Consider the following 26,007-nt stretch of genomic DNA (forward strand, 5'->3'; position numbering starts at 1 on the left):
TGTGGAAACCACGTATGCTGAAATGGTGAAAGTAAAGAAAGACTTAGAAACAAAGGTGGAAGAAAAAAACATTAAAAAGGAAGTGAAAAGAATAATCCAAAGCAACCCAAAGTTAGTCAGAGATTCAGTAGATATCACCAAATCTATGGTAATCACCGGTATAGAAGAGGAAGAAGTAAAAAACAAGATCTCAAGAGACAAAGAGGAGATGGCAAATGTAATGAGCTTATTGAAAGAATTATCAGAGGAAATCTGTAGTAAAGACATAGAGGAACACAAAAGGTTAGGGAAATACGAGAAAAGCAAGTCAAGACCTCTAAAGGTAACTTTCCAGAGTGTAAACACCGTGGAGGAGATACTAAAAAATGCGAAGAATCTTACGGAAAAAGAGGAGTTAAAAAATGTATGGATAATAAGATGCCTAACACACGAGGAACTGGAATTACTGAAAGAGAAGAGGGAGGAAGCAAAAACAAAAAATGAAGGAAGATCAGAAGAGGAGAAGAACACATATTTTTCCAAAGTAATAGGATTACAGGTACGAAAGTGGTACATAAACAGAAGGGAATAAAAAGGAGGAAGGTAGTAGCACCAAGTCATGACAAGTATATAAACAAGATGATAAAGTTGATGTACTCCAATGTGGATGGAATGATATCTAAATTATTAGAGATGAATAATTATGTCAGAGAAAATGAACCACATATAATATGCCTAACTGAAACAAAATTAACACCAAGGATATCAAATGACATACTAAACTTAGAGGAATATAATATATGGAGATGAGATAGAAACTTAAAAAAAGGAGGAGGAATTATAATATTAACTAAGAAAAATCTAAAAGGCAATGAAATAAAACTAGATATACCTTCACAAGTAGAACTGATTGCAGTAGAGATCAACACATCAGAAGGTAAAGTAATTGTAGCCAATTTGTACATGCCACCCAGATCAAACACATTGGAAGGAGACGAATGAGAGGACCTGGCAGAGAGTACAATTCAGAGTTTAAGAGCAATACTACATAAAATGGAAGAGAAATCAGAAAGAATTATACTAACTGGAGATTTTAATAAAAATATAAATTGGAATACTCTAGATATAATAAGCCAAGAAAGCTGTTGGGACCAAAAGCTCCTGCATCTCGTGCAAGAGTTTCTCCTAACGTAATATGTGAGGGAAACTACCAGAAAAAGAAAACTCGATGTACCTTCTCATATTTACTAGGCAAGAATATGATATTGAGAGTTTAATATATCACCCTCCACTCGGCAAAAGCGACCATGCAGTATTAAATTGCAACTTCAGGATAGCATATGACATAGTTAACAGCAATGAAATTTACAAAAAGAACCTAAACTATAAAAAGGGAAATTATCATGACCTAAAGAAGTATTTCTTTGAAGTTGATTGGGAAAATGAGCTTAGAGGACAAGATTTAAATGCTGTATATAAAAAATTCTGTGAATTTTATGAAATAGGAGTCCAGAAGTACATCCCACAGCACCAAGAATCAGATAAGAAAATACAGAAATGGTTCAATACAGAATGTAAAAAATCAAAAGAAAGAAGAGATTTGTTGTGGAATAGATACAGAAGACACAATAGTGAAAGGGCATATAATAATTACAAACAGGCAAGAAACGATTATACAAGAATAAGGAGGAAAGCCCAAAAACAGTTTGAGGAGGATATAATAAATAAAAGTAGTGATCAACCAAAGCTATTTTACAGCTACATCAGAAGGAAAACCAAAGTAAAAGATATAATACAATCCATTACGGACGAGGGAATCACCTATACACAAGAGAAAGATATTTGTGAAGCACTAAATAAGAATTTCCAATCAGTTTTTACAGAAGAAGAAAACATTTTGAGAGGGACTATGTGGAGCATGCATGTCCACACATACTACCAGATATACAAATATCAGAAAAATTAATACAGGAGGAGTTAAGTAAATTAGGCAGAGGAAAAGCAAGTGGTCCTGATGAAATTTCATATTGGGTACTACGAGAATGTGCAAAGGAGTTAAGTAAACCATTATTTTTAATTTTCAAGAAATCCTTGAGTCAAGGTAAACTAGCTGATATTTGGAAGAAAGCAAATATTGTCCCCTTATTCAAGAAAGGGAATAGACAAAATCCACTCAACTACCGACCAGTATCACTGCCCAGTGTTGTAAGCAAGGTATTAGAAAAGCTTATAAGAAAAGCTTGGGTAAATCATCGAGAAGAACACAATATGATAACAGAAACACAATTTGGTTTCAGAAAAGGAAAATCATGTGTTACTAATCTGTTGAACTACTATGAGAGAGCAACAGACACAATAGAGGAAAGAGAAGGATGGGTGGACAGTATCTATTTAGATTTCAAGAAAGCATTTGACACAGTACCACACCAAAGACTTTTATGGAAACTGTACCACCAAGGAGGAATTCGAGGCAAACTGTTTTGTTGGATGCAAAATTTTCTCATCAAAAGAGAAATGAGAACAGTACTAAGGGGAAAGCTACTCATCATGGAAAGAAGTGACTAGTGGAGTACCACAGGGCTTAGTGCTGGCACCAATCATGTTTTTAGTGTATATATATGATATAGACAGTAACACTGGAAATGAAAGCTATCTAAATATGTTTGCAGATGATGCAAAAATACAAAACAGAATTACTAACACAGACTCTTGTAAAGAGCTACAAGAAGAATTTAATAAACTTCATGAATAGAGTAATACATGGCAAATGGAATTCGATGTGGACAAGTGTCATGTAATCAATTTTGGCAAAAGTGGAAAAAGACCTGATTGGGATTATACGTTAGGAAATAAAACTCTACACACATTAGAAAGACAGAAGGACCTAGGTGTGATTATCAATAACAGACTATCTCCGGCTGACCACATCAGTGAGAAGACATGGAACATGTATACACTGCTTGCAAATATGAGAATAGCATTCACATACATAAATGAAGACATGCGAAGAAGGATAATAACATCATGCATCAGAGCAACCCTGGAGTATGCATCAGTAGTCTGGAGTCCTCATCTCAAAAAACACATAGACAAGATTGAAAAAGTTCAAAGGGCCGCTACAAGATGGGTACCAAGCTTAAAGGATCAAAGGTACGAAGAAAGACTAAATAAACTGTATCTATCAACACCACAGGAGAGAAGGAAAAGAGGTGACATGATAATGCTATATAAATGCATATCAGGGATGGAGAAAATAGACATAAATGATTACTTAACATATGGAGAAGCATCAGCAAGAGGACACTGCAAAAAACTGCATAAGAAGAGAGGTGATAAAGATGTGAGGAAATTCAGTTTCCCAAACAGAGCAATTGATCAGTGGAATGCACTACCGAATGAAGTAGTGTGTGCCAAAACAATTCACAAATTTAAGGATATGTACGATAAATATGGTTTAAGACACGGGACAGTACGAGCTTGACTCATTCCTGTAAAGATACAATTAGGTAAGAACACACATACACACACACACACACAGAGTTGAGTCATCAGAGAGGCAACACTTATACCGCCTCGCTCTGTGCTGGCCACTCTTGGCCACAACTGGCCATACCTAAATAGTATCTTTATATGAGTCAAGCTCTTCACTAGGTTGAACATTTAGGAGTTCTAATGCAGAAGAGGAAGTTTGAGTGAAAGTGTTGTCCAAATAACAGAATAAAGCCAATTAGTGCAAGCATGCACTGAGCAAGCTCATCAGCTGTTTAGTCTGCATGTACCCAAGGGATGCATACTTATAAGAAGAATTGTTTTCTCTCAGTACCACAAGATGACCACCATCTTTAGTATGGTGAATATGGAAGGAGTTAAGAAAGGGATAAAGGTAGAAAACAGGATAATGATTTCTACCACGAAATGGTTGAAATAAAATCATACATCAGACTAGTAGGGAAGGTGAACAGATTATAGAAGGCATTTCAGAGTGAAATGGATCAAATGAAGAAGCAAATGCACGTGCAGAAGGAGGATAATGAAATATTAGTAAAGGAATAAATAAGAAAGGCACAACATTATATGAGTTGTCAGTTGAGGAGGGTTCACTTAGAAGGAAGATTAGTGGACTGGCAAGCACAGTTTTCAACCATTAGAGTATTATGGAGGAGTTCAGAAATGATACAGAGACAATTAGGCAAGCAAGCAGTCTGATAGATCAAAGCAGTAATATTGAAGAGAAGATAACCCAGGTGAATTAAGCGATGCAAAGTTACAAAGCTGATATGGAAACTGAAATGGTGAAAGTAATGCTGAAATGGTGAAAGTAGTGGTGAAAGTATGCTGAAATGGTGAAAGTAAAGACAGACTTAGAAACAAGAGTCGAAGAGAAAAGCATTTAAACGGAAGTGAGAAAAATAATCCAAAACAACCCAAAATTGGTCAAAGATTCAGCAGGTATCAACAAATCTATAGTAATAACTGGTATAGATGAGGAAGAAAAAAAAATCGGGATAAAAAGATGGCAAATATAATGAACATATTGAAGGAAGTATCAGAGGAAATCTATAATAAAGACATAGAGGAACACAAAAAGGCTAAGAAAGAATGAGAGAAATAAGTCAAGGCTTCTGAAAGCAACCTTCCGCAGTGTGAACACTGTGGAGGAGATACTAAAAAATGCAAACAAACTTATGGAAATATAAGGAATTTAAAAAAGGTATGGATAAAAACATGCCTAACTCAAGAGGAACTGGGAATACTAATAGAGAAGAGGGAGGAGGCAAAAACAAAGAACGAGGAAAGATCAGACGAAGAGAAGAATATATTTATTTCAAAGTAATTGGATTGCAGGTACAAAAGTGGTGCATAACCAGAAGGGAATAAAAAGGAGGAAGGTAGTAGACTCAAATTATGACAAGTATGTAAACAAGATGATTAAGTTGATGTACTCAAATGTAGATGGAGTGGTATCTAAATTATTAAAGATGAAAGGTTATATTAAAGAAATGGAACGACATATTATTTGCATAACTGAAGCAAAATTAACACTAAAGATATCAAACAATACCCTAAACTAAGAGGAATACAATATATGGAGAACAGATAGCAATTTAAAAAAAAGGAGGAGGACTTAAAATACTAACAAAGAAAACTCTACAAGTCAAAGAAATAGAACTAGATATACCCTCACAAGTAGAACTGATGCCGTAGAGATTAATACATCTGAAGGAAAATTAATTGTGGCAAATTTATGCATGCCACCCAGATTAAACACTTCAGAAAGAGGAGAATATGAAGACCTGGCAGAGAGTACAATTCAGAGTTTATGAGCATTACTACATAGAATGGATGAGAAATCTGAAAGAATTATATTAACTGGAGATTTCAATACAAGTATAAATTGGAATACCCTAGATGTGGAAAGCCATGAAAGCTGTTGGGACCAAAAGCTCCTGGATCTTGTGCAGGAGTTTTTCCTAACACAGCATGTAAAGGAAAACACCAGAAAAAGAGAGACTTGATGATCCATCAGTACTAGATCCTATATTTACTAGCAAGAAAATGTTATTCACAATATAATGTATCACCCTTCATTAGGCAAAAGCGACCATGCAGTACTAAACTGCAACTTCAGGAATTCATATGACATAGTTATCAGTAATGAAAGTTACAAAGACAGCCTAAACTACAAAAAGGGCACCATGACCTAAAGAAGTACTTCTTAGAAATAGACTGAGATAAAAAGCTTAGTGGACAAGATTTAACCCTTTTCTACACGATGACGCAATGCAAGTCATAATCCTTGCAGTCTGGAGAGTAACCGATGACTGAACATGATGCAACTTCCCTATAAATGGTTGTAGAAACTTTTCCTGTAGATGGATTTGTGTCAGATTTGGTTGAGTCAAAGCTGAGGGTGGCCAGAGCTAGGGGAAATATATGGCAACTCCTGGGAGCTTATCAGAGGGGCAAACAGCCTATATTCAGCTCAGATTTCTACCGGCAGTCAGCCTTGAAGGGTGTGTGAGTGCGCAGCCGGCCATTTAAACCTGCGTTTCCTACTACCGCACTGTCCATACCTTATATGTATTATAATTATATTGTGTTATACATATAGTGCAGTGTGCTTGTGACAAAGGTTTATATGTGTTTCTTATATATTTTCAGAGAAAGCTAGATTTGAAAATTCCTAACCAATTATTATTGTTCCCCTGCTGTTTTACACTATGCCTGAAAATGTCTTGCAAGGGCTTATCTGAGAAAGAGTACATGAAATATTTGTTCAGTGTAAGTGAGAGTGAACAAAGCAGTGAAAGTGAAACAGAAATTGAATATGTTGAGGAGGAGAGAGTGTGGAGCAGGAAAGTGAGGGGTAAATCTGACCCCAAGGGAGATAAGTGCAAAGCCACGGTCAAGGCTTTGGCGATTAGCACAACAGAGAGTAGTAGCACCATCACTACCACCACTCCTTTCATCACTGTTATAACTACTCCTGTCACTACTGCCATCACTCCTTGGACAATTGTCACCTCTGCCATCACTTTTGTGACAACCACCATCCCTGCCGTCAGTCCTATGACCCCCGACGCAACTGCCATCACTTGCCCAAGTCCTTCCACCACTGGTGTCACACCTGCCACCACTGGAACCACCCTGACCCTGGAGACTGAGCCGCATTATCGCCACCTCTCTTTCACCTCCCCACCACAAACACTGACCTCTTTCTCCCCACAATCACCCTACAGTCTCATCACACTCCAACATGCATACATCTCACCACCCATCCAAGATATTTCCATATCATCTTCCCCTGCTAAACCAGGAAAGTCACTGTCCCATTCATACTTCATTCCCCATGAAAATAAGCCATCATCATCATCATCATCATCATCATCACAACCATCTCCACAACCATCTTCACCACAACCATCTTCATCACAACCATCACTGCAAAAATCACCACCACAACCATCTTCATCACAACCATCACCACAACCATCACCACCACAACCATCTTCATCACAACCATCACCACAACCATCACCATAACAACCATCTTCATCACAACCATCACCACAACCATCTCTATCATCACGATGACCTGAGCCTTCATCCACCCAGTTATCATCAACACAATCATCACCATCTCCCTCCCAACCACAAAGTCGAGGGCTGTGTGGGCCTAGGCGAGGTAGCGGTGGGCGGCCAAGAGGTAGATGTCTGTCTTGGAGTCGTGTGCGCCACACACGTACACAGGCAAGCATTTCCCCAGGTGATGACCGTCAGGAGGAAGCTTGGAGTTCTGGGTCATTCACACCCAATGCTGGCCCCTTCTTTGAAACCCCAGGTTTGAGAGTGGCAGCACCAACACCACTCCAATACCTCCAACATTTTTTTTACCAGGGAGTTGCTGACCTACCCAGTGGTCGAAACCAACAACTATGCCAGGTTCTTGGGGACTGCATTACATGTTTGGTACCTCTGCAATGAAGAGGAACTGGCCTGGTTCCTTGGATTATACTTTCTTATGGCTGCCAACCATAAGACACTATTGGCTTTCAACAGAGGTTCACGAATACCCCATGCTTTGGCAAGCTATGAGTGGAAAGCGCTTCAGGGCCATCCTGAAGCAATTTCATGCTTTCAATACCCTCGCTATACCCGAGGGCAATCAGGACCAGCTAATAAGGATTTGCACAGTGATGCAGTATCCCCTTCAGAGGTTCAAGGAGGTTTACATCCCGGCTGAACATCTTAGCCTGGATGAGGGATCTCTGGCTTGGAATGGGCAGCTCTCCTTCCGCGTATATAACCCTATGAAGCCCCAAAAGTATGCCATAAAACTATACATCTTCGCTGAGGCAAGGAGTGAGTACATATGGAACTTTGAAGTATACACGGAGGAGAAGAAGTCTCTAGAGAACACAATGTGGGGTCTCACTGACCCTTTGAAGGGCAAAAGATACAAGCTGCATATGGATAATTGTTACAACTCTGTATCAATGTGCGAACGCCTCTTCACAGAGGGATTGTATGTGTATGGCACAGTATGACTGGCAAGGGGAGCACCGAGGAAGCTGCAGAACATCAGCAGTGCTAAACACCTTCTGATGATGAACTGGATGCTAGGCACAAGGGCAATGTAGTGATGTTGCTGTGGAAGGACAGATGTTTTGTAAGTTTGGTGTCCACCTTCCACAGCAACATCACCTTCTCTAAGCAGGTGCATGGGAAGGTCAGGGGTCCAGATGGGAGATTCCACCACGTTCTGAAAACTGAGAACAAGCCCGTTGTGGTAAAGGAATATAACAGGCACATGAGCGGGGTGGATCATTTCGATCACATGATCCAATACTACCCTGCCCAAAGGAGGATGGTTAAGTGGACCAAGAAAATGGCTACCTCGCCTACACCCTGTATAAAAAGAACACCACCAGGCTTATAACTCTCCTCAAATTCCGGGAGCACACATGCCACAAACTCCTAGCATTCCAGGGGAAGGAGTGACTGGCATCGGGTCATGCCCTTCACCATGCCCCTGACCTTCCCTCGTGATGACGACAACCTGTACCTGCAGCAACCATTACATCAACTGCAGCCTCCACTCTACTTGCAACAATCGCTCCACCTCCTGCAACGATCGCTCCACCTCCTGCAGTAGCTGGTCTGTCAGGAGTATCTCGGCCAGTTACTGCCAAAATCGCTCCACCTCCCACAGTAGCTGGCCCGTCAGGAGTTACTCGGCAATTTACTGTCAAGACCACTCCATCTTCCGCAGTAGCTGGCCTGACAGGAGTTTCTCGGCCAGCTCCTGCCACTGCATCTCTAGGAGAAGCACAGAGGTTAGGAGATGGAGGAGCACCGCCGTTCAAGCGCTGACGATATGTGGGTGATAGGACACGCTTGGACTCAGCACTACACCACACCCTGGAGAGAATCCCCAACAGGAAAAGGCTGCGGTGTGTGTTGTGCTACTTGAACAAGAGGAGAAGGGACACCAGCTATATATGTCCTGTTTGCGAAGTGCCTCTCTGCACAGGAATGTGCTTTCATCAGTATCATACTGATGAAAGCATACAGCAGTAAATCACGCTGCAAACACACACACACAGACACTCTTACATCACAAATACACACACACACACACACACACACACACACACACACATCACAAACACTCACACACACACACACACACACAGAGACACCCTCAGATCACAAATACTCACATACACAGAGAGACACTCTCGCATCACAAATACTCACACACACACACACACACACACACACACACACACACACACACACAGGCTGTGATCGTACCTGTCCTTCTCTCTGCAGCTCCATCTCCTCTCAAGAAACACTTCAGCACTGCTAGAGGACGTGAGTAACCAGCTTATTTGTCTGTTTTTTTTTTTTTTTTTTATACTATTGTACTGTAAGGTATAAAATGTATCTTTACTATAGGTAAAATGTTATGTATTTCATTGCTAATCTCTCAGTCATTATACTTGTAAAGTATACATCGCATAAAAAATCTGAAGAAAGCTTGATCAAGTTGATGATTTCTTATGCATGCTTTTGTAAAGCAAAGTAACCAATGTGTGCAAGTAATTATTTGGGGAAAAGTTATAAAAGACGAAGATACTCAGCCTACAGGCTGGAATATACTGGTAGGTGCTGTCACCGCGCACAACCCATCGTAACTTTTCAAAATTCATTTTCTGAATAACAATAAAGGTTATAACACCGTGAATTATATTATGGGCTTCTTTAACCTTTAGGCTATAAAACTGGATAGAATTTACATATATGTTTGTTACAGTGTCACTAATAACATGCGAAATAATAAACAAATCAGATGTATTTAGCCAATTTTCGTAGTTTTATTCAATTTACTCGAAAACTATTTGACAAATCAACTTGAAACTTTCTCATATGAAAGACCGTGAAATTTTGCATATTGACATATCCTTAGTAACTGTGCATCACGGGAAAAATGTTTCACGGTGTTGTTGGGAAGTTATGAGAAGCTAGTTTTCACCTAAGTAAGGTTTATTCTGGCTTCATTTCCGTACATTTATTCATCTGTTTAATGTTTTTTTCTTATCTAATAGTATAAACATCAACAAAGATTATGGGAAGCAATTATAACAATATAAGCACTTCCCGAGGGTAAATTGGGCCATAGAATTTTTTTTCCTTGCCGTGCGAGCGGAGCCAGCCTGAGCGAGGTTTTGGTTCTGTGCATGGAACAAAAAATTATTGAAAACCTATGATGCGCGAGAAGGTAAAATGTTATATGTAGAAAATTCTGTGAACTTTAGGAAATAGGAGTCCAAAATTACATCCAGCAGGACAAAGAAGTACAAATTAAAATAAAGAAATGGTTTAAACAGAATGTAGAATATCAAAAGAAAAACAAGACTCGTTGTGGAATACATACAGAAGACACAATAGTGAGAGGGCATATAACAACTATAAACAGGCAAGAAACGATTATACAAGAATAAGGAGGGTAGCCTAAGGACAGTTTGAGGAAGACATTATAAATAAATGTAGTGCTCAACCGACGCTATTTTACTGCTACATTCGAATCAAACCCAAAGTTAAAGTTAAAATACAATCCATTATGGACCAAGGGATCATCTATACACAAGAGAAAGATATTTGTGAAGCACAAAAATAAAAATGCCCAATCAGTTTTACAGAAGAAAATAATTTTGAGAGAGATGATATGAACATGCATGCCCACACATACTACCAGATATACAAATATCAGAAAAAAGTAATATAGGAGGAGTTAAGTAAATTAGACAAACAAAAAGAAAATGGTCCTGACAAAATTTCCTGTTGGGTGCTACATGAATCTGCAAAACAGTTAAGTAGATCAATATATTTAATATTCAAAGAATCCTTGGGTCAAGGTAAACCAAGTGATATTTGAAAGAAAGCAAACATTGTTCCCCTATTCAAGAAAGGGAATAGACTAAATCCACTCATCTACTGACCAGAATCACTAACCAGTGTTTTAAAATACTGGAAAAGCTGATAAGAAAAGTTTGTGTAACCATCTAGAACACAGTATGATAACAGCAGTTTGGTTTCAGAAAAGGAAAATCATGTGTTACAAATCTATTAAGCTACTATAATTAAGTTTCAGAAACATTACAGAAAAAAGGATGAGTGGACAGTATCTATCTAGACTCTAAGAAAGCACTTGACAGAGTACTGCACCAAAGACTTTTATGGAAACTGTACCATCAAGGAGGAATCCTAGGCAAACTGTACTGTTGGATGCATGATTTTCTCAGAAAAAGGAAATGAGAACAGTACCAATATGAAATTACTCATCATGGAGGGAAGTAACTAGTGGAGTTCCACAGGGCTTAGTGCTGGCACCAGTTATATTTTGTGTATATATATAAATGACATAGTAGCATTGGAAATGAAAGCTATCTAAACATGTTTGCTGATGATGCAAAAATACAAAGGAGAATTACTAACAGACACTCTTGTAGAGAGCTACAAGAAGAATTTAAAAAAAATCCATGAATGGATTAATAAATGGCAAATGGAATTCAATGTGGACAACTGTCATGTAATTAAGTTTGGCAAAAGTGGAAAAAGACCAGATTGGGATTATAAGTTATGAAGTAAAACCCTACACATATCATTAAGAGATAAAGACCTAGGTGTGATTATCAGTAACAGACTATCTCCAGCTGATCACATCAGTGAGAACGTACGAAACATGTAAACACTACTTGGTAATATGATAATAGGATTCACATACATAAATGAAGACATGCTGAGAAAGATAATAACATCATTCATCAGACCAACCCTGGAGTGTGCATCAGTAGTCTGGAATCCTCATCTTTACCCGTTGGCTGCGGTATTTACTTCAAATGGACCCATTGCCTGTGCGGCTATCTCGCCAAAACTCAACTTTCGCAAAACAATATGAAATATATATCAGTGTACTCGCCATATATCAGTGTATCCTCTGGTAAACATTTTTTTTTTTTTTCTAAAACGCTGTGGTAATGGCGAAGTTGTGAACAGAAGTTAGAGAAGTTGGTGACATGAAGCATCTTAGTTACCGAGTGAGGGAAAATGGAGCATCACAGCGGACACTAAAATAAACTGAATACACCGATACAAATGTAAATCACATCGGGAAATGGGTGTACTGATAAAATACGTGGCTGATGTGGACCGTGGAATATAAGAACAATATGTGGATATGGATATGAATGATAGGGTGATGTTCTTGTCACACCGACACATCTACATAACTGTACACCTGATAGTAGCTTGCTAAAATGTCCTGGTATGTTTTTTTTTTTTTTCTTTTTTCAACAATTTTTGCCTATCGACCATTGGGGCCGGAGCCCCTGGTCATTAAGGCAAAAATATATATATGTATATACATTGATACATATATAAATATATATAATCACATATATATATATATATATATATATATATATATATATATATATATATATATATATATATATATATATATATATACATACATACATGCATATGAAGATACACACTTTCATGCAAACATACATATATAATATAATAATTTTTATTTTATTATTTTTTTATTTTTATTATTATTATTTTGTAATTTTCAACCTTATATTACTTATAAACTAAAATGCCTAATTTAAAGACCCTAAAACTACTCACCTAACAGACAAATCGCTAACCTATTCTAAATCCTAAGAGACAAATAACTAGACCTACACTAATGGTAAAAATGCCTCGACCAAGAGAACACCATCGACTGCAAATATGAAATGTCTTTCTACATTACGTACCTGCACTCATCACCTGGTGACTGTCAGTCGAGGCACAACCTAATATAGGGGACATCAATATATGAAAGGGAACCAGACGAGTCAGGAACATTTCCATATACGTCAGCTGTTGGCCCTAATTAGAATAACTTAAGCAAGATGGTATAATGTATTTACATAATTTGTACAAAAAGTGAAGAACCTCGCCCAGCAGACCACCATCGACTGCAAGTGCCCAATACCTTTCTATATTGCACACTTGCACTCATCAGCTGGTGACTGTCAGTTGAGGAACGGGGTTTAAGGTAGGGGACATCGATATTAGAAATAGCTCAGTGGGTGGAGGAACTATTTCAAATACGTCAACTGTCAACCCTAATTAACAGTACAATATATACGGTACATATTTGCAGTTGATGAAAACCATAAACACACAGTACAAAAGTCACATCACTCTGATCAGTCTGGTCTCTCTCAGGAAAGCCATCAATTCATCAGTCATAACAATGTCCCCATCACCCAGGATGGTGAAAAGGGTGAAGAGGACGTCTGCTGCACCGCAGTAATTTATAAGTAAAGCACGTTCACGAATAAATCGCCGACAACGCAGGACGATATGACTGATAGATAACACCGCTTCACAGATGTCACAGTGCGGTGGGAATTGTCTTTCCATATATGGTTTCATGTGCGTTAATATAGTGGCATTAAGCCGTAACCACGCCAAAACTTTTTCCTCAAGACGACTGGGACGGTTGGCAGTGTCCCAGTCGCCCAGGTACGGCTTACAAGTTGGAATATTAAGTCTAGTCCACTGACCTTGCCACAGAAGATTTATTGATTTCTTTCCGAGACAGAGACTCGACCATAGATCACGAGGAACGTCCCAAGTCTCCTCGAGCTCTACAGCCGACTTTGCAAGTAAGTCAGCCTGCTCATTGCCGTAGATACGACAATGACCAGACACCCAGATCAGCGTGAATGACTTGTTACATGAATGCAACTTATTAACGATGCGGCCCTGGCTCTCATGAGAGTCCGTATTGCAAGATGCAATTGCCTGAAGGGCTGATTTTGAATCTGAAAATATGACAAATGAGTCATGCCTAGAATTGAGAGCATAGTCTATGGCTTTGTCAATAGCAAAAAGTTCGGAGGTAAACACAGATGTATGAATCGGCAACTGATACCTGAGGGCACATTCAGTTGACCACACACTTGCACCCACACATTCACTCGACTTGGAGCCATCGGTGTATAAATGGTGGGACCCCAAGTGACAAATGATGATGTTACGAAACAAGTGGTGGACCTCCGCCTCCGGCGCCTTGGCCTTTGGTGCTGGGAGCCATGTAACATCAACAGTAAAGCCAGGTGGCTCCCAAGGCGCTATATTTTTTAACACCAACTTGTCACAGTCACTGGGGTCCACACCAAGCTCCTGAGTCAGTAAGTGGAGGCGAACGGCAAGTGGCCGACACCCCCCCCGCAGAAGGTGGTGGTATTGACGCAGGGGGGTACAGGCCACATTGCTGATATTACTTTTCCTATATGTTCGCATGCCGTACAAAAAGGTCAGGTGGTCATGGTGAATACGGAGGGGAGGCACATTCGCCTCCGCTTCCATACGAGCTACACGGGCACACCGGACGGCTCCAAGACACATTCGCAAACATTTTTTCTGTAGCACATCCAATCTTTTCAGCGTGGCATCAGATGCCGAGCCATACACCTGCGCGCCATAGTCTGGTTTTGATTGAATGAGGGACTTATACAGCACACCATTAATAAAGATTTTCTGTCAGCACCCCATGTAGTACCTGCTAGGTACTTCAGGACATATACTGGTTTATTGCAATGAGCAAGCAAAGTATTAACATGAATTTTAAAGTTCAACCAACGATCAAAATGAATTCCCAGAAACTTTACGGAATTTTGAAAAGGTACCACCTGATTATCCAAAGTTAAGCACAAATTAGGTACGTTTCGATTAGTGAAGACTATAGCGGCACACTTAGCGACGGAAAACTTAAATCCCCACTGCAAGGCCCATTGATGGAGGGAGTCAAGGGCTGCTTGAATCCACCCAGCCGAAAATTGTGCATTACGGGAAGAGTGCCATATTGCACAATCGTCAGCATAGAGTGAGTATTTAAGATTCCTCGGGATGGGAGCTGATGACAGAATATCATTGATCATAATACTAAATAAAGTAGGACTAAGCACACTTCCCTGCGGCACCCCATTTTCCTGGATAAATATATCCGATGTTACATTACGGGGCAATTTGACAGAGAAAGTCCTGTCCCTTTAGAAATTTGAAATAAAAATAGGCAAATATCCTCTTAAACCATAAGCATAGAGCTTTAGTATACCGTGTCGCCATGTCATGTCATAGGCTTTATGGATGTCCAAGAACACCCCTATCATGAATTCTTTATTGGCAAATGCCTCTGCAATACAATGCTCCAAATTCATTAAATGATTTAGTGAACTTCTGTATTTACGGAAGCCACATTGTTGATCATTTAACAAATTCTTCGATTCTAAAACAAAAACAAGCCTATTATTTACCATACGTTTCATGACCTTACATAGACAAGAAGTCAACACAATAGGATGAAATGAAGTGGGATTCACAAGACAACCAGCTTCTTTGGGTATCAGTATGACGTGCGCAAAGTGCCATGAGTTTGGGAACGTTTAAGATGCTTAAATCTCATTGTACAATGCTAACATCTTAATCAGGTTGTCCTGATTAAGATGCTGGATCATACCGTACGTGATGGTGTCTGGTCTAGGGCTGGTCTCTTTACAGGATTTAAGGGCAAGGAGCAGTTCATCTGTAGCATAAACTCTTGGTTGTACAGGGAGTCTATGTCTTCTGTGGCAAAGTCTAATATTTTTAGCTCAGCCGTGCGTTTATGATGTTGGAAATGCGGGTCATAATTGACTGAGCTACTTACATGAGAAAAACTCCTGGCGAGGATCTTAGCAACGTCCACGGGCTCGTCATAGATGTTATTATTTACTTGCATGGTGGTAATAGGGAAGTATGGGCCTTTATTTTTTAATATTCTTATTGTGGACCAGACTTTACTTAATGGTGTTGTATGAGTCACCGTGGACACAAAGGACCGCCAGGAGTCACGTTTGGCCCTTCTTATTATTCTCCTTGCCTCAGCCCGTGCCTGTTTGTATGCAATAAAATTTTCCTCAGTGGGCTGACTATCAAAAATCCTGTATCTCCTATTGTGTTTTCTTAATCCTTGTCGGCAATCCGGCATCCACCAATGTGCTCTGTGCTTCGCATGAACTGTACAAGTCTTGGGAATAGCAGCCTCAGCTGCGTGTAATATGGATTGGGTTAAATTTTCGACCTTAACATCTATGGTCTCCCCAGATATATCTAAATTGGCGATCCTTGAGAAGGATCCCCAATCTGCTTTCTTATAGTTAAATTTTGGAGGTGGAGGGTCCGAAACGATGTCACGTGTATAAGAAAGACAGATGGGTAAATGATCACTTTCCAAGGAGTCGTCAATAGGATCCCATAAAAAATCTTGATGTATACCAGGGGAGGCCAGAGATAAGTCAATGGCCAAAAAGTTACCAGTACGATCATCTACACGAGTCGCTCTACCATTGTTCAGAAGACAGAGGTTGGACTGTAGTATTAGGTCGGCTACTTGCTCCCCACGACCATCGATCCTCAAGCTACCCCATTGATAGTGATTGGCGTTAAAATCGCCCAACACTAACTTATTGTCAGGAAGATGTTCAAATAGTGAATTTAAAGCATCACTATCAATGGGGCCATGTGGAGGACAGTACAGAGAGCAAATAAACAGATATGTGTTATTAAATTTTACTCTGCACGTGACAGCTTCCAGAGTAGAATTTAGAATCACTTTCATTTGTGGGTGTGATTTGTGGGTGTATATGGCCTCTCTGTGACCTTCATATCTTCTATACGAATGGTAGTGTTTTAACCGTGAAGGTCCAGGCGCGTCTCCTGTAAACAAACAATGTTTGGCCTGTGTACTGAAAGCAAGATTGCTATATTTTATAACTTATTCCCAACACCTCAACAATTCCACTGTAATATAGTGAATTCGGTGGTTTAAGATTTATGAGGGTGGCCAGTGCTCTTAGTCTTTTTTTGTTGCCCGCCAGCAGGCGAGCGACTACTAGGGGACCTATCCCGGTGCTTGGAGATAGAAACCTCCATTTTGCCATCAATAATGAGGGTCCAAGATTCCACCGAGGAAGAGCTACCTTTTCTCTCCCTCGCTGGGCCAGGAGCAGGTAAGACATGAGGTCGTGACTTGGTGAGGGTGGTCATATTATTCTTACTAGAGTTGTCAGGCTTCTGTTTAGGCTTGACTGACTGAGAGGCAGCAGCAGCCTGAGAGTAAGAAGTTGCAATGGGGATGTCAGTCTGAGAGGTGGATTGGACAGGAGGCCGAGATGGAGAGGTAGAGTGTGTGGCAAGAGGAACCGGTTCAGGATCAGTCTGTGTTTCAACAGAGCACATCACGGGACGGGACATCACCGCCAAAGCATAGAACCTATTCGGTGTGGGAGTTGCGTGTAACTCCCTCACCTTTTTCCTTGCTTCGTAGTAGGAGATACCCTCTGTCTCCTTCACTGCACAGACCTCTTTCTCCTCCTTCCACTTGGGACAATCCCTAGAGGAAGTGGAGTGAGCACCCTTGCAATGGAAGCAACAGACAGTCTCGGATGTGCAGTGTTCAACATCGTGACCCTGTGTTGCACATTTGCTACACACTGGTTGCAAAGCCCGACAAGTCTTATCTGTGTGTCCATAGAGCTGACAATTCAAACATCTAAGAGGGTTAGGGATATATGGTCTTACGTTAAGTATTTCATAACCAACTGTAATCCACGAAGGGAGTACAACCTTGCCAAATGTCAGTACAATTATTACAGTCTTCTTCCTTACGCCTTCCGTGAATCTAGTAATAAACCATGCATCAATGACATCTTGTGTTGCTAGTTCATGTATGATATCGTTCTCCTCCATAACCATGAGATCCCTGCAAGTGATAACTCCCTTGCAGGAATTCATGGAAACCGGGATCTTTGACTCGACGTCATGACAATGAAACTTGCGCACCTTTCTGAGAGGAATTGAAAGTCTTTACAAGGAGGTCTCCATTTCCAAGTTATTTTACTTGTTCCACCTCTCCCACACAGTGGTCAGTCACCTTCTTGACAATGAAGGGATTGAGACTGGACAGGGGAGTGGAACCTAGCGCATGGATAGTTACGTATGTCGCACTGTTTACTAGAATGTCAAGTGAGGCTCGAGTCTGGTGTCCGTCAGTCTGGGGGTGGTCAGTCCTGTCATTCCTATCCGAACCACCTCCCCCCCTGAAGGGGGGGAGGCAGCAGGGGTGTCCGTCATAGTAACCACTCCCCCCGTAAGGGGGAAGTGGGAAGAAGGAGAAAAACAAGCAAGGGACAAAGTACCTCGGGAAGACACACCTAGTCTGAGATTACCCTCTCAAACCACTCTCGGGAGGACGCGCCTGTGTGTAACTCACACCCCAGAGCGATCAGTGGGGGGTACACTCCAGAGGCAAATAAGCAAAGGCAATTTCAGTAAACAGTTACAGACACCTACTATATCTCTAATAGGGGTAGGGAGGAATATGAAAGCTAGCTAACCTAACTTTATTGGGGATAAGTGCAAAAAAACTATTGCCGGTGGGGCAGCCCTAGAATCTGGAGAAGAGTTCAGCACACGTCCGCTCTCTCCACGACCATTCATCAAAGTCCACCCCCCCCATGGTATGTTCACAAGTTAGCTAGTTATACTCAGTCGAAGCTGGTTTGAAGGTAAGTGCTCCGTCTCTGGGATTTGATGCTCCACCTACAGTCCACTATGATTGGCTGGTGGGGTGACAGGCACACACACACACACACACACACACACACACACACACACACACACACACACACACACATACACATACACACACACACACACCAAGAACTGGTTAAAGTGACTCACAACAGACTGGTTGAACGTGTACGCAAACTAGAAATGGCTTTCAAAAATGAAATTGATGAAATAAAGAAGCAGATGCACTTGCAAAAGGAAGAAATAGAAAAACTAGGAAGGGAGGCCAACAAGAAAGACACAATCATCAGTGAACTAACAGTGCAATTGAGTGCACTTAGGAAGAAAATGAATGAAATGGCATGTACAGTTGTCAATCACGAGAGTGTTATGCAAAAGTTCAAAAATGACACAGAGACAATTAGGCAAGTAAGCAGTCTTACAGACCAGAGCAGTGATACTGAGGAGAAGATAACACAGGTGAATGAAGCTGTGCAAAGCTACAAAAATGATGTGGAAACCACGTATGTTGAAATGGTGAAAGTAAAGAAAGACTTAGAAACAAGGGTGGAGGAAAAAAGCATTAAAAGGGAAGTGAAAAGAATAATCCAAAACAATCCAAAGTTAGTCAGAGATTCAGTAGATATAAAAAAATCTATAGTAATCACTGGTATTGAAGAGGAAGAAGTAAAAATAAGATCACAAGAGACAAAAAGGAGATGGCAAATGTATTGAGCTTACTGAAAGCAGTATCAGAGGAAATCTGTAGTAAAGACATAGAGGAACACAAAAGGTTAGGGAAGTACGAGAAAAACAAGACAAGACCTCTAAAGGTGACTTTCCAGAGTGTAAACACTATGAAAGAGATACTAAAAAATGCAAAGAATCTTATGGAAAAAGAGGAGTTCAAAAATTTATGGATAAAAAGATGCCTAACACAAGAGGAACTGGAATTACTGAAAAAGAAAAGAGAGGAAGCAAAAATAAAAAATGAGGGAAGATCAGAAGAGGAGAAGAAATTTTTTTACAAAGTAATAGGATTGCAGGTACGAAAGTGTTAAACAAACAGGATGGAATAAAAAGGAGGAAGGTAGTAGAACCATATCATGACAAGTATATAAACAAGATAAAATTGATGTACTCAAATGTGGATGGAATGGTATCTAAATTACTAGAGATGAACGATTATGTCAGAGAAAATGAACCACAAATAATATGCCTAACTGAAACAAAATTAACACCAAGGATATCCAATGACATACTAAACTTAGAGGAATACTATATATGGAGAAGAGACAGAAATTTAAAAAAAGGAGGAGGAATTATAATATTAACTAAGAAAAATCTAAAAGTCAATGAAATAAAACTAGATATACCATCACAAGTAGAACTGATTGCAGTAGAGATCAACACATCTGAAGGTAAAGTAATTGTAGCCAATTTGTACATGCCACCCAGATCAAACACATGGGAAGAATATGAGGACCTGGCAGATAGTACAATTCAGAGTTTAAGATCATTACTACATAAAATGGAAGAGAAATCGGAAAGAATTATACTAACTGAGGATTTTAATACAAATATAAACTGGAATACTCTAGATATAATTAGCCAAGAAAGCTGTTGGGACCAAAAGCTCCTGGATCTCGTGCAAGAGTTTTTCCTAACGCAACATGTGAGGGAAACCACCAGAAAAAGAGGACTTGATGTACCTTCAGTGCTAGATCTAATATTTACTAGGCAAGAAAATGATATTGACAGTTTAATATATCACCCTCCACTCGGCAAAAGCGACCATGCAGTATTAAATTGCAACTTCAGGATAGCATATGACAGAGTTAACAGCAATGAAATTTACAAAAAGAACCTAAACTATAAAAAGGGAAATTATCAAGACCTAAAGAAGTATTTCTTAGAAGTTGATTGGGAAAATGAGCTTAGAGGGCAAGATTTAAATGCTGTATATAAAAAATTCTGTGAATTTTATGAAATAGGAGTCCAGAAGTACATCCCACAGCACAAAGAAGCAGATAAGAAAATACAGAACTGGTTCAATACAGAATGTAAAAAATCAAAAGAAAGAAGAGATTTGTTGTGGAATAGATACAGAAGACACAATAGTGAAAGGGCGTATAATAATTACAAACAGGGAAGAAACGATTATACAAGAATAAGGAGGGAAGCCCAAAAACAGTTTGAGGAGGATATAATAAATAAAAGAAGTGATCAACCAAAGCTGTTTTACAGCTATATCAGAAGCAAAACCAAAGTAAAAGATATAATACAATCATTACGGACGAGGGAATCACTTATACACAAGAGAAAGATATTTGTGAAGCAGTAAATAAGAATTTCCAATTTGTTTTTACAGAAGAAAAAAAATTTGAGAGGGACTATGTGGAACATGCATGTCCACACATACTACCAGATATACAAATAGCAAAAAAAGTAATACAGGAGTTAAGTAGATTAGACAGAGGAAAAGCAAGTGGTCCTGATGAAATTTCATGTTGGGTACTACGAGAATGTGCAAAGGAGTTAAATAAACCATTATTTTTAATTTTCAAGAAATCCTTGAGTCAAGGTAAACCACCTGATATTTGGAAAAAAGCAAATATTGTCCCCTTATTCAAGAAAGAAAATAGACAAAATCCACTCAACTACCGACCAGTATCACTGACCAGTGTTGTAAGCAAGGTATTAGAAAAACTTATAAGAAAAGCTTGGGTAAATCATCTAGAAGAACACAGTATGATAACAGAAAGACAGTTTGGTTTCAGAAAAGGAAAATCATGTGTTACTAATCTGTTGAGCTACTATGAGAGAGTAACAAACACAATACAGGAAAGGGAAGGATGGGTGGACAGTATCTATTTAGATTTCAAGAAAGCTTTTGACACAGTACCACACCAAAGACTTTTATGGAAACTGTACCATCAAGGAGGAATTCGAGGCAAACTGTTTTGTTGGATGCAAGACTCTCTCATAAAAAGAGAAATGAGAACAGTACTAAGAGGAAACTACTCATCATGGAAAGAAGTGACTAGTGTAGTACCACAAGGTTCAGTGCTGGCACCAATCATGTTTTTAGTGTATATAAATGATATAAACAGTAACACTGGAAATGAGAGCTATCTGAATATGTTTGCAGATGATGCAAAAATACAAAGGAGAATTACTAACACAGACTCTTGTAAAGAGCTACAAGAAGAATTAAATAAACTTCATGAATGGAGTAGTACATGGCAAATGGAATTCAATGTGGACAAGTGTCATGTAATCAAGTTTGGTAAAAGTGGAGAAAGACCTGATTGGGATTATAAGTTAGGAAATAAAACCCTATACACATCAGAAAGAGAGAAAGACCTAGGTGTGATTATCAATAACAGACTATCTCCGGCTGACTACATCAGCGAGAAGGTACGGAACATGTATACACTGCTTGCAAATATGAGAATAGCATTCACATACATAAATGAAGACATGCTAAGATGGATAATAACATCATTCATTAGACCAACCCTGGAATATGCATCAGTAGTCTGGAGTCCTCATCTCAAAAAGCACATATACAAGATTGAGAAAGTTCAAAGAGCCGCTACAAGATGGATACCAAGCTTAAGGGACGTAAGCTACGAAGAAAGACTAAATTAACTGAATCTACCAACACTACAGGAGAGAAGGAAAAGAGGTGACATGATAATGCTATATAAGTGCATATCAGGGAAGGAGAAAATAGACATAAATGATTACTTAACATATGGAGAAGCATCAGCAAGAGGACACTGGAAAAAAACAACATAAGAAGAGAGGTGATAAAGACGTAAGGAAATTCAGTTTCCCAAACAGAGCAATTGATCAATGGAATGCACTACCGAATGAAATAGTGTGTGCCAAAACAATTCACAAATTTCAGGATATGTACGATAAATATGGTTTAAGACACGGGATAGTACGAGCTTGAGTCATTCCTGTAAAGATACAATTAGGTAAGAAGAATTAGGTAAGAACACACACTGAATCAGATCGTGTCTTGCCCTGACTCAATGCTCTCATCCTCTTATTTATACTCTGTACAATATCCAAGATATAATAAATTTTTCTCTCTGTCTCTGTCTGTCTGTCTATCTGTCTGTCTGTCTGTCTCTCTCTCTCTCTCTCTCTCTCTCTCTCTCTCTCTCTCTCTCTCTCTCTCTCTCTCTCTCTCTCTCAAGAGATAAAATGAAACATAAGAGGGGTACTGATAAAGGATTTGATGTAGAGATAAGTTTCATACTACATTAGGAAGAAGGAAGTTAAAATGAAAGGCAGCGATGAGTGTGTGTGACCTGAGGAGGGAGGCTTATTCTCACGGGACAATATTCAGTATTCTGGTGTGTGTGTGTGTGTGTGTGTGTGTGTGTGTGTGTGTGTGTCTATCATACTCCAGGACTCGTGCACTTTGTTCCACGTCAATACAGTCAGTACCGGTATATGCAATCCCTCCACATCCACTGTTCTATCACCTTATCTTTATTTTCCCTCAGCTTTTCGCCCTTTTCATTGTCTCTTTAACGTAGCGTACCAGCGTACAGGGCCTCATTATTTCGTCCCGTCCTCTTCCAACACTCCTCTCTCTCTCTCTCTCTCTCTCTCTCTCTCTCTCTCTCTCTCTCTCTCTCTCTCTCTCTTTATATATATATATATATATATATATATATATATATATGTATATATGTGTGTGTGTGTGTGTGTGTGTGTGTGTGTGTGTACAGTCGTCAGCATAAATTCGCGGCAAGTCTGCTCGTGTGATGCGAGTCTTTTTGTCTGGCAACAGTGTAAGGGGACTAGTTGCCACGTAGACTTTTGTACACTTTAACGACGTGTTTTTTAAAAGTGGTACTAGAGGCTGGCTAGAGTACAATATTATGTATACCGTATTTAATTAGTATAAAAAAAAAGTGCAAGAGCTGACAGAATGTTATGAAACGACGTACGAGCGTAATACTCTGACATTCCTCATAACCGTGTCTAAACTCCCTTCCCCTCTCTCCCCCATTTTCCTCCTGATGTCCCCCCACCCCTCCTTCCCCCTCCTACTCCCCACTCACGTTCATGGCTCTCCACTTTCTCCTCTCCCCACTCTCTCTACTCTCATTCATTTATCCACGGCACTAACCCGACTGGTGCATCACAATTCTCTCTCGACTGTTTACTAAACCAATATTGTCCGGTTCCCAATTGCTCGAAATGCTTTAATAAAATGTATCCAAGGCTTATTACCAACATTCCTTCCTGTTCAAATCCCATGCTCACCCTCCCCGTCTGATTCCCGCTCTTTTTATTCCAGTTGTCATTCTATTCTCCACCCCTTGTCACCACCGACAGCCGCTAGATACGGAAACGTTTGAGGTCTCGTTCTTGTGATTTATTCGTTACTGTGTGTGTGTGTGTGTGTGTGTGTGTGTGTGTGTGTGTGTGTTTAGTGAGCCTGGCAGTTGGTGGCTAATATTTCAGTAGGCGATTTAAACAAACATTTGTGCCCGTTCCTCCTACTTCCTCTCTCTCTCTCTCTCTCTCTCTCTCTCTCTCTCTCTCTCTCTCTCTCTCTCTCTCTCTCTCTCTCTCTCTCTCTCTCTCTCTCTCTCTCTCTCTCTCTCTCTCTCTCGTTCCAAGGAAAATGTTCCCGTCCTCCTCATACTGTTCACTGATTCATGAAGCAGGATCAGAACCTATCATGTTTCGAACTACTGCATCACGTTTGGAGTAAAGAGTGGGTGAAAAAGACTGAGGCATGGCAAGATACTCTCGAATGTAAGGAGCTAAAAGTTTACAGGAATAGACAAGAAATGAAGAAAAGTGCAGTTCATTACGTGGATCTGCGCCGTGGTTGCGGTAGACAGGGTGCGGAGAGAGGGGAGTGGAAATGATGAAGCACGGGGGGCATGGAATGGGTACGAGAACATAAGAACATAAGAAGAGAGGATAACTGCAGTAGGCCGGTTGGCCCATGCTAGGCAGCTCCTAGAAGAGTAACTGAACTACTAGACTGAGATAAGGATAACAAAGAAGAAGGCTCTCCTCCACCCTCCAAACCCTCCAGCCGAAGCCTGCAGGAAAAAGTCAAAAAGAACACCACGGAGCATAGAAAAACTGGCGTGGACATTTTATAGGAAAGTGTGAAAGGAGAATAGAGACTATTACAGTGTAACCTGAAAAGGAAAAATTATAAATTAGTATTGGTTATAAGATTTTCTTTTTTTCTATATCCACCCCTTATTTGTCATATGCTTATCTAGCCTATGCTTGAAACTCTCAATGGAAGAGGCAGCAACTACTTTACTAGGTAGCTTGTTCCATTCGTCTACTACTCTATTACCAAATCAATTTCTACCTATTTCCTTATTGAAACGGAATTTTTCTAGTTTGAAACCATTATATCTAGTTCTATCCTGTATGCTCACTTTAAGTACCATGCTAATATCTCCCTTATTTATACCCTTCATCCACTTAAACACCTCAATTAAGTCTCCCCTTACTCTACGCCTCTCTTGCGAATGCAGACTTAGTCTTTTCAGTCTGTCTTCATATGACAGGTTCCGGACGTCATGTATCATTTTTGTCATTCTTCTCTGTACATTTTCTAACGAATTAATGTCCATTCTATAGTAAGGACACCAAAATTGTACTGCGTAGCCTAAATGTGGCCTTTCTAATGCTAGATAAAGTTTCAGTATTACTTTAGGTAATCTATTGCTCACGCTTCTCGAAATAAATCCTAAAACCCTATTTGCTTTGTTTCTCGCATTAATACACTGTTGCCTTGGTTTAAGGTCGTTACTAACCATAACTCCTAGATCCCTCTCGCATTCCGATTTGCTAATTTCTTTCTTATCTATGTTGTATTTAGTGTCTCCAATGGTCTTGCCTACGTTAAGTACTTTACATTTTTCAACGTTAAATTCCATTTGCCAAGTTTTAGACCATTTGGACAATCTATCGAGGTCTTTTGTAAGTTATGGCAATCGTCAGTCGAATTAATGATACGCCCTATTTTTGTATCGTCGGCAAATTTGCTGATGCTGCTATTGAATCCTAAGTCTAGATCATTTATATATATAATAAATAGTAAGGGACCGAGTACTGAACCCTGTGGTACACCGCTAGTTACTAATCCCCAATCTGACTTAGTTCCATTTATTAATACTCTCTGCTTTCTTCCTTTCAACCAGGATTCTATCCATTTTAAGATATCGCCGTCTATACCGTATGTTCGAACCTTTCTAACTAACCTTTCGTGTGGGACCCTATCGAAAGCTTTACTAAAGTCCAGATAAATAACATCGTAAGCTTATCGTTATCTACTGC

At 39.7% G+C, this 26,007-nt stretch overlaps 1 protein-coding gene across 1 annotated transcript in view; it reads left to right on the forward strand.

The window, feature by feature from the left end:
- LOC145398047 (glutamate receptor ionotropic, delta-1-like) overlaps window positions 1-26,007 on the forward strand; it is a 328,107-nt gene that overhangs the window by 114,446 nt on the left and 187,654 nt on the right. The gene's annotated exons all lie outside the window — the stretch shown is intronic.

This window comes from Coenobita brevimanus, chromosome 44 (genome assembly GCF_032717465.1).
Source record: "Coenobita brevimanus isolate Jiangsu-jjx chromosome 44, ASM3271746v2, whole genome shotgun sequence".
Classification (NCBI taxonomy): domain Eukaryota; kingdom Metazoa; phylum Arthropoda; class Malacostraca; order Decapoda; family Coenobitidae; genus Coenobita; species Coenobita brevimanus.